Here is an 11,513-nt window from a genome sequence, read left to right on the forward strand (position 1 = left end):
TATGCTCTCGTTGGCTGGCCCTCACTACATATCCATCGCCAAACCCACTGGCTCCAGGTCATCTATAAGTCTTTGCTAGGTAAAGCCCCGCTCACTGGTCACCATAACAACACCCACATGTAGCATGCGCTCCAGCAGGTATATTGCACTGGTCATCCAAAAAGCCAACACTTCCTTTGGCCGCCTTTCCTTCTAGTTCTCTGCTGCCAATGACTGGAACGAATTGCAAAAATCTCTGAAGCTGGAGTCTTATATCTCCCTCTCTAACTTTAAGCATCAGCTGTCTGAGCAGCTTACCAATCACTGTACCTGTTCACAGCCAATCTGTAAATAGCACACCCGACTACCTCATCCCCATATTATTACTTACCCTTTTGCTCTTTTTCACCCCAGTATCTCTACTTGCACATCATCATCTGCACATCTATCACTCCAGTATTAATGCTAAATTGTAATTATTTTCGCCTCTAGGGCCTATTTATTGTCTACCTCCCTACTTGTCGCACACACTGTACATAGATTTTTCTGGTATTATACAGTGATGTTTTCCTTCTAGAAGAAATGCTCTTAAAGGGCAACTGAACACAAAAAACAACTTATCTGGTTGAAATCGGCCTCGATATTAGTCCGAAACATTTATTCCAGTGTCAAAATTGAATACAAAGTGTATGTAGGATAATTTTGGACATAAAGCCAGTATATTCCAAAACTGAGTTTTGTAAGATTTGTGTAACTGAGGTCGGCACGACATACATGAGGGTTGGGTTTGAATTACAATCATGCCCACTTGCCCACTAACACAGGATTGGAACAACTAGGGAGAATTTTCATGCGCTTAGAAACTTACGCTCTATCCAATCATAGCAGCGAACCTCTAGACCCCTCAAACTCAACTCTGGACCTAGAAGCCAGTTCCATTATGTTTTTTCATTGTTCCCCTCTAATCAGGGACTGAGTTAGACCTGGGACACCAGCTGTGTGCAATTAATTATCAGGTAGAACAGAAAACCAGCAGGCTCCGGACCTCGTAGGGTAAGAGTTGAATACCCCTGCTCTAGACAGTCAAGGCAGACCTGCCCATTACACAGACTCACTGGGTACACACTGGTTGAATCAACGTTGTTTCCACATAATTTCAATGAAATTACATTGAGCCAACGTGGAATAGACGTGGAATTGACGTCTGTGCCCAGTGGGGAACCTTGGACTCTGACTTGATTACGTAAGACAATACAAAATGAGTACTGAAAAGATGGGCACTTGCATCCCAACTGCCACTTGTCAATTCCCAGTTTACACTTTTTGGACTTAGGCGCCCCCGGAAAAATACTTAGATGGCCCGCACAATGATTTCAATGGAAGGAAAATCCCTGACTTCATTGACAATCACAGAGATGGAACGTAGCTAGCTAGCTAGCAATTTTGGGCACAGATAGCCGCTTGTGCATTATTTATGATAGTTTGACAGCTTGCTGATGATGAAGTTGTTGACATGTTCTCAGAAACCAGTCCTGCTTGCATCCAGCAGCAGCTGACTCCATACTGTTTGCAGTGCACTGATTCATTTTTTCATGCACATTTTTTTTGTAGAGAAATACTGCACCAAACTCCTTAGCTAGATGTAAAATTGCATGACTAAGAAATAATCAACGTCAAAATTAATCACAGATTTATTGATTTATCTTATATTAAATCTGAATATTTTGAAGAAGTGGTAGCGACTATGTGGTTGCTACCATGACTCAAGAGGGATATACAGCAGTAACTGCCAGGATACGTTAAAGCGAACATTACATACCCCAAAGACTCACATTTTCTTAATGAGCCACAGAAAAACACATGCAGAATCGGTTAGTTCAGCCGCTCTTTAATATATGTAGAGTCATCTAAATTATGTTGCCACGAGCAGCACCACAGATATTGCAATGAGCGAGTTGCAAGACTTAGCGCTCACACAGTCACACACAGTATCTGCACATGTGCAAGGATTAGTTCGCTTCACACTGTTAGAGCGTGGTAGGCACGGGACCAAAACAGCTGAGAAGTTTAGCTTCATGTTTCAACACTCTTAGTTCTTGCGGCATATGACCCACAATGCTATGACCCAACTCTTGTTTGTCCCTCAAACTCAAGTGCTTTTTGTAAGACCTTGAGAAAATAGGAACTTTCCCACTCAAAACATAAAGTAGACAAAAGAGTTCAAGATAGATATCAACAGGCAACACTTGAATCATTTTTATTTATTCATTCAGAAAAGGTTTTTCTAATTTCAATAAACATTTTACCAGATGCTTTTATCCATGGCAACTTGGGTTAAGTGCCTTGCTCAAGGGCACATCAACTGATTTCCACCTAGTCAGCTCAGGGATTCAAACAGCAACTTTTCAGTTACTGGTCTAATGCTCTTAACCACTAGGCTACCTCAAATATCATCTGATGAAACTTGAGGCAAGTGCTAGGACTGGCTTCTCTAGGGGCTGAGAATCCCTGGGATCTGGGGATGTCGAGGATGATGATGAAACATAACACTACTACAGGAAAAACACAACTAAACGCAATAAACTGTCAAAAACTTAAACTATGCATTTTCTGTGTACCAGTTGTGTCTGCAAAACAACATCCAAAGTCAAAGTCTGTCAGTGGAGGCTGCTGAGGGGAGGACGGCTCATAATAATGCTGGAACGGAACGAATGGAATGTTATCAAACACATGGAAACCATGTGATTCCACTAATTCCGCTCCAGCCATTACCACGAGCCTGTCCTCCCCAATTAAGGTGCCACCAACCTCCTGCGAAGTCTGGGTATATGAGAAAAGAGCTAGAGGTACTGGCATGTTTTTTTCCCTATGCTGAAAACATCAGTGATTTTACTGTATAATTAGTGGGACTTGAGGGGTTGTGAAGCATTTGGCCCTTGTTTCATGAAATTAGGTTTTCAGTTTGATGGCAAAGTGCCATCATTGCAAATGGCTGCTCTTGAGGCCACAAGCAAAATCTCAGCGAGATGAATGGGAAGTCACGGTCATAAATTATTTCAATAGTCAGAATAGAGGCATACATGGGAGGGGAGATGGTAATTGCAGATAAGATCACATTCAGACAAATATACAAAATAATTATATATTTTTTTGCTGAGCAGGCATTGAAATTAAGGACAGCCCACACATTTTTGTCTATTAAATAAAAAAGTTATTAAACTAGGACAGTGAGATTACAGGACTTTAATAATAATACCAAGGATATTCATAATTATTACATACTGTAGTCATAATTTTAATACATAATTTGCCATTAGTTCAAGTGTTGTTACAACACACCCTTTTTTATAGTACATGCTTTCTAAATTCACCGTCTTCACATTTATCTGCTTCAAGGCATTTATTTGTGCTCTTCTTGTGCTCATCCTTATTATTATCAATATCGTTCTTATTATCATACTCACTCTAATGCGTTCTTGTCAGAGTTGCAACTTTTCCCCATTTTTAGGCTCGCTATTGAACATTTACTGGTAATTGAACATTAACAAACTGTTGTGAGACCTGCACTGTATGAGTAATTGATTGTGATGGATGCGTTTGTGGGCATGTGTGTGTGGCTTGCTGCTGGTTGGGTGAGCGGGCAATGTGGAGCAGGCAGTTGCTGTTTCTGTGACTATGAAGCTGTAGTTACTCGTCAAGCCTGTAGATGGGGGTGGTACTCTTCCTCTCTGTGAAAAGACTTCCTGGTAACCTCACAGTTTATTTATTTTATTTTTTATTTAACCTTTATTTAACTAGGCAAGTCAGTTAAGAACAAATTCTTATTTACAATGACGGCCTACAGTTGAAGCTGCAGAGTCAGAGCTGCCAAAGGAAAGGGTTATGGACCACAGGGTGTTCAAAAGCTACAGGTAGGGGCTCTTATGGATTAAGCTTTAATATGTGCTGCAGAGTTAAGGAGTAAGTCGATGACCAACAATGCCAGTGTAACAGAGGCATAGTGCAGTCAAAATGCAGTTTTTCTTGTGTTGTAAAATCAGCTGTCAAAACTAACACTGTAAAAGTTTGATCAGTGTTATTTCCTGATACAGTAGTTGCTGGTTGAAAATACAATCTACAAAGGACCTTCTAATCAGCAGGTTTGCATGGGTGGAATTTCAGCTTTCCATTGTGACATCACCATGCGGTAAATTGGTTAATAGAGCAATAACAAAGAGAGTTCCAAACCTTTCTGCCAATAACAGCTAGTTTTCAGTTTCCCCCTCCCACTCAGATCACTCCCAGACAGTCAGCAAAATTCTTGCACATTTTTTTTCTCCTAAAAAGCTATTTTTGCCCATTTTAATAAAAATCGATTAAAAAATTGTCACAGGGGCCAAATACAACAGGTGTAAACTTTACCGTGAAATGCTTACTTACAAGCTCATTCCGAACAATGCAGAGTTAAAAAGTAACACAATAACATAACAAGGCTATATACAAGGAGTACCGGTACTGAGTAAATGTGCTGGGGTACGAGGTAGTTGAGGTAATTGAGGTAATATGTACAAGTACAGTGGCTTGCGAAAGTATTCATCCCGCTTCACATTTTTCCTATTTTGTAGCCTTACAACCTGGAATTAAAATGGATTTTCACAACATGCCTGCAACTTTGAAGATGCAAAATATTTTTATTGTGACACAAACAAAAAATAAGACAAAAAAACTGGACACTTCAGCATGCACAACTATTCACCCCCCAAAGCCAATACTTTGTAGAGCCACCTTTTGCAGCAATTACAGCTGCAAGTCTCTTGGGGTGTCTCAATAAGCTTGGCACATCTAGCCACTGGGATTTTTGCCCATTCTTCAATGCAAAATTGCTCCAGCTCCTTCAAGTTGGATGGGTTCCGCTGGTGTACAGCAATCTTTAAGTCATACCACAGATTCTCAATTGGATTGAGGTCTGGGCTTTGACTAGGCCATTCCAAGACATTTAAATGTTTCCCCTTAAACCACTCGAGTGTTGCTTTAGCAGTATGTTTAGGGTCATTGTCCTGCTGGAAGGGGAAACTCCGTCCCAGTCTCAAATCTCTGGAAGACTGAAACAGGTTTCCCTCAAGAATTTCCCTGTATTTAGTGCCATCCATCATTCCTTCAATTCTGACCAGTTTCCCAGTCCCTGCCGATGAAAAACATCCCCACAGCATGATGCTGCCACCACCATGCTTCACTGTGGGGATGGTTTTCTCGGGGTGATGAGAGTTGTTGGCCAAAAAGCTACAATTTTGTCTCATCTTTCCAGAGTACCTTCTTCCATGTGTTTGGGGGGTCTCCCACATGCCTTTTGGCAAACACCAAATGTGTTTGCTTATTTGTTTCTTTAAGCAATGGCTTTTTTTCCTGGCCACTCTTCCATAAAGCCCAGCTCTGTGGAGTGTACGGCTTAGTGGTCCTATGGACAGATATTCCAATCTCCAGGGTGTGGAGCTTTGTAGCTCCTTCATGGTTATCTTTGGTCTCTTTGTTGCCTCTCTGATTAATGCCCTCCTTGCCTGGTCCGTGAGTTTTAGTGGGCGGCCTTCTCTTGGCAGGTTTGGTGGGGGTGCCATATTCTTTCCATTTTTTAATAATGGATTTAATGGTGCTCCGTGGGATGTTCAAAGTTCAGATATTTTTTTTATAACCCAGGCCTGATCTGTATTTCTCCACAACTTTGTCCCTGACCTGTTTGGAGAGCTCATTGGTCTTCATGGTGCCGCTTGCTTGGTGGTGCCCCTTACTTTGTGGTGTTGCAGACTACGGCCTTTCAGAACAGGTGTATATATACTGAGATCATGTGACAGATCATGTGACACTTAGATTGCACACAGGTGGACTTTATTTAACTAATCAAGTGACTTCTGATGGTAATTTGTTGCAACAGATCTTATTTAGGGGCTTCATAGCAAAGGGGGTGAATACATGTACAGGCAACCACTTTTCCGTTTTTTATTTTTAAGAATTTTTTTGAAACAAGTAATTTTTTTCATTTCACTTCACCATTTTGGACTATTTTGTATATGTCCGTTACATGAAATCCAAATAAAAATAAATTCAAATTACAGGTTGTAATGCAACAAAATAGGAAAAACGCCAAGGGGGATGAATACCGTTGCAAGGCACTATAAGTAGGGGTAAGAGTGACTAGGCAATCAGAATAGATAATAAAGAGTAGCAGCAGTGTGTGTGAAGACTGTGAAGGTGTCTATGTGTGAGTGTGTGTGTGGCATCAGTATGCATGTGTGTGTGTATGTGTTTGTTGGAGTGTCAGTGTAGTATGTGTGAGTTTGTGGGTAGAGTCCAATGAGTGTGCATAGAGCCAGTTCAAGAGAGTCAGTGCAAAAAAAATGGGTCAATGAAAATAGTCCGGGGATTCATTTGATTAACTGTTCAGCAGTCTTATGGCTTGGGAGTAGAAGTTGTTCATGAGCCTTTTGGTCCCAGACTTGGTGCTCTGGTACCGCTTGCCGTGCGGTAGCAGAGAAAACAGTCTATGACTTGGATGGCTGGAGTCATTTAACCTTTTTCGGCCTTCCTCTGACACCACCTGGGATAGAGGTCCTGGATGGCAGGGAGCTCGGCCCCTGTGATGTACTGGGCTGTTTGCACTACCCTCTGTAGCACCTTGCTGTCAGATGCCAAGCCGTTGATATACCAAGCCATGAAGCAGCCAGTCAAGATGTTCTCAATGGTGCAGCTGTAGAACTTTTTGGGGATCTGAGGGCCCATGACAAATCTTTTCATCCTCCTGAGGGGGAAGAGGCGTGGTCGTGCCCTCTTCACGACTGTGTTGGTGTGTTTGGACCATGATAGGTCATTAGTGATGTGGACACTGAGGAACTCGAAGCTCTCAACTCGCTCCACTACAGCCCCATCGATGTAAATGGGAGCGTGTTCGGCCCTCCGTTTCCTGTATTCTACGATCAGCTCCTTTGTCTTGCTGACGTTGAGGAAAAGGCTCTTGTACTGGCACGATACTGCCAGGTCTCTGACCTCCTCCCTGTATGCTGTTTCATCGGCGTTGGTGATCAGGCCTACCACTGTCGTGTCATCAGCAAACTTGATGATGTTGGAGTTGTGCGCGGCCACACAGTCGTGGGTGAACAGGAAGGGGGCTCCCGTGTTGAGGGTCAGTGCTAGCGGATTGCATGTTGCCGACCCTCACCACCTGGGGGCGACCCGTCAGGAAGTCCAGGATCCAGTTGCAGAGGGAGGTGTTTAATCCCAGGGTCCTAAGTTTAGTGATAAGCTTAGAGGGAACTATGGTGTTGAACGCTGAGCTGTAGTCAATGAACAGCATTCTCACATAGGTGTTCATTTTGTCCATGTGGGAAAGGGCAGTGAGGAGTGCAATAGGGATTGCGTCGTCTGTAGATCTGTTGGGGCTGTATGCAAATTGGAGTTAGTCCAGGGTGTCTGGGATGATGTGCTACGGGGCGATAGTCATTTAGACAGGTTACCTTGGCGTTCTTGGGCACAGGGAATATGGTGGTCTGCTTGAAAGATGTAGGTATTACAGATTGGGTCAGGCAGAGGTTGAAAATATCAGTGAAGACACTTGCCAGCTGGTCAGCGTATGCTTTGAGTACACATCCTGGTAATCCGTCTGGCTCTTTGGCCTTGTGAATGTTAACCTGTTTGAAGATCTTACTCACATCGGCTACAGAGAGCGTGATCACAAAGTTGTCCAGAATAGCTGGTGCATCATTCAGTGTTACTTGCCTTGAAGCGATCATAGAAGGCATTTAGCTCGTCTGGAAGGCTCGCGTCACTGGGCAGCTCATGGCCGGGTTTCCCTTTGTAATCCATGATAGTTTGCAAGCCCTGCCACATCCGACGAGCGTCAATGCTGGGGTAGTAGGATTTGATCCTAGTCCCGTATTGATGCTTGCTCGTCGAAGGGCGTAGCGGAATCTCTTATAACCGTGGGGATTCATTTCCCGCTCCTTGAAAGTGGCAGATCTAGCCTTTAGCTCAGTACGAATGTTGCCTGTAATCCATAGCTTCTGGTTTGGATATGTATATACGATCACTGTGGGGACGACATTGTCAATGCACTTATTAATGAAGCCGGTGACTGATGTGATGAACTCCTCAATGTCATCGGATGAATCCCGGAACATATTCCAGTTAGTGAAATATATTAGAGTAAGGTTCTTAATTGTAACCCAGAAATGATTTAATATTAATCTACAAATTGCTTTTAAATGGCCTTTAAGCTCATGCCACAGTTAGCTTGAAATGTTGCAGATGGAGACATCCAATTGGTACCTTTCGGGTGGGTCAAACTGTTGGAACATTGTCAAGGAGGGTGGTCACATGTGTTAGCAAAGCAGAGGTCCCGAGTTTGGTGTTCGCCAAAAGGCATGTAGGAGACTCCCCAAACATATGGAAGAAGGTACTCTGGTCAGATGAAACTAAAACTGAGCTTTTTGGCCATCAAGAAAAACACTATGTCTGGTGCAAACTCAACACCTCTCATCACCCCGAGAACACCCCCCCCCCCACAGTGAAGCATGGTAGTGGCAGCATCATGCTGTGGGGATGTTTTTCATCGGCAGGGACTGGGAAACTGGTCAGAATTTAAGGAATGATGGACGGCACTAAATACAGGGAAATTCTTGAGGGAAACCTTTTTCAGTCTTCCAGAGACTTGAGACTGGGACTGAGGTTCACCTTCCAGCAGGACAATGACCCTAAGCATACTGCTAAAGCAAGTGGAAACATTTAAATGTCTTGGAATGGCCTAGTCAAAGCTCAGACCTCAATCCAATTGAGAATCTGTGGTATGACTTAAAGATTGCTGTACACCAACGGAACCCATCCAACTTGAAGGAGCTGGAGTAGTTTTGCCTTGAAGAATGGGCAAAATCCCAGTGGCTAGATGTGCCAAGCTTATAGACATACCCCAAGAGACTTGCAGCTCTAATTGCTTCAAAAGGATGGCTCTACAAAGTATAGACTTTTTTTTTGGGGGGGGGGGGAATAGTTAGGCACACTCTCAAGTTTTCAGTTTTTTTGTTTGTTTCACAATAAAATATTTAGCATCTTCAAAGTGGTAGACATGTTGTGTAAATCAAATGATACAAACCCCCAAAAATCAATTTTAATTCCAGGTTGTAAGGCAACAACATAGGAAAAATGCCAAGGGGGTGAATACTTTCACAAGCTACTGTATATTCATCCTGAATGAAGTGTCTGAGCTGTGAGTTGAAGACCAATGACGTTAGATTCCCTCACTCTCACAAAGATGTTTTACTCGTAAAAACACATACGATTAATTAAATATTTAATCAGTTGTCTTCCTCAAATAAAGTGGATACTTTATTTGAGGAACACAACTGATTAAATATTTTATTAATCTTATGTGTTTTTATGTGTAAAAAAATAGTAAACTTGAAACTTCAAGAACAGTAAAACTTTTGTCTTTAACAATATATTTTATCAATAGTAGTTGGAATAAAGGTAGTTGCATTGATAACCACATCAAACCATATAAAAGTAACACAATAAAGATGGCACTTTAACAAGCCTATTTCACACCATAGTCTGCTGAATTTGCAAGATTTCAGCACAAATGAAAATGTGGCCCATGGATTGATGTTTAAGCATTATTCAATGAAGAATATGGTGTTCGACTAGCCACGTGTGAGGTGCATATGCAGTTACAAGCCTGCTAGAGTTAGGGGCTGGTGGATGAGCAATATCCACCTTCGTAGTACGGAGGAAGCCTGAGCTGGAATGTGAAGCTAACTGAAACTGGCTGGCTTTAGAAAACCCTGAGTAGATCTAGCTTCAACCGTAGTAAACCCCTCATCTGTGTATTAATTTAATGTGTCCTGCAGATTTAAGGAAGTCGATGACCAACAATGCTAGCTGTATATCTATTTTAGACTCGACCAGTATCCTATGACTCTAGCTGCCTCTTCACCTTTTCTCTTCACTTTCTCACCTCTCACTTTCTCTCTCTCTATTTCCTTGTCTTTTCATCCCTTCTTTTTCTTTGCTTCACTCGTTAATCAGGCAAGTTTTTCCCTCCCTCCCTATGTTTAGTTTGGCGTTGGGCAAAGACCACCAACACCGACCTCCCAGTCACCTCACACTCTTGTCTCTTTTATCTGTCTCTGGCTGAGGTGATCATTGTGAAGGTTTTCTTTGAGCGCAGATGGCGAGCTACAGGGAGCTACATGGACTACACAGGCTAATGGCCAACTGCAAGCTTGCTAGCTCCTCTTTGTGTGGGCGTCTGGAGGTAAAGAGTAGAGATACTATGACAACCAGCAGAGATCAGGAATACAACAATATCAATCAAATGATAAATTATTCAGAAAAAAGTACAGTTAACACAGAGGAGTGTTCTAATCTCATGATCCGGAAAACAAACAATTAGATTAGGAAGTAAACAATTGTCTCATCAGCAAGACGTGATCATTTTGCAAAGAGGGTGATTAATTCAAGCCGACTGAAATGTTTTAGTTCTCGCGACAATTGGTCAGGGCCAGAGCTGAAATGGGCTTGACTGTTATGAAGAAATAATATTCTACACAGAGGAAAGACATCATGGTTTGCGTTGTTGTGGTGAATAGTCACCGTCTCTCCATCTATCGTCAGCAAAAAAAGAAAGTCCAGAAGAACCTTTGCCAATTACAATTGATCCCCATGCTTGAGATGTTCAATAAGTGCAGTTCATCCAAGTGTCAGTGCAGCCATGAATATCCACAATTCATTGTCTGAGCTCGGTCGGCCGTAATAGAGAGAAAGGGGTCAGGCAGAGACAAACATCAGGAGGACAGAAGTTCATGATGATCTTTGTGATCTTCTGATTCCCTGTCAACTCCAAGTTTCATGTTCCCCATCACATAGTTGAGAGGTAATTTGCTCTCAAACAGAAAAAGCAACAAAGAGAGAATCATCTCACGAGGAGGAGATCTGTCACTATTTGTCTTCAGTAGGCTATGGCAGAAAGCAGCCAGCTCTTCCCTACTCGCGGTTAATGACTGCTTGACTGAGTAGGGCAATTACCGAAGATAGATTCCATTATACCATTTACATTGCTCTAAATTAGATTACCTAGAATCTGTTCTATTTGTGGACGATGGTTGGGTAGTAGAGTACGACAAGACAAAGATGCACATTATAGATGTAAGCCCGAAGGAGCTCAGAGAACCTGTGGTTTATATGGGATTTATTACGAGGAACTACTTATCTTAATTGCTGATTTAATGTGTGGAGTTTCTCTACATTCTCTCTTTGTTTGACCCTGTTGGCTATTTCTGTGTCCATCTGTTCCTCTCTCGCTTTCTCTATTTTGGCAACACTGCAAATATTCAAGAGGGAAGTCATCTTAGATTGTCAGTCATTTTAGCTTAATGTTAACAAATAACACAAAACTGTGGAAGACTATGGAGTTTGGAAACACTAAATGACAGAAACAGAGGAGTAGCTAGCAGGCAGACCAACCATGATAACTGTACTGTGTTACTAATTAGCAGTGATCAATCAGGTGAGTGTAG

Source organism: Salmo trutta, chromosome 30, assembly GCF_901001165.1.
Source record: "Salmo trutta chromosome 30, fSalTru1.1, whole genome shotgun sequence".
Classification (NCBI taxonomy): Eukaryota; Metazoa; Chordata; class Actinopteri; order Salmoniformes; family Salmonidae; genus Salmo; species Salmo trutta.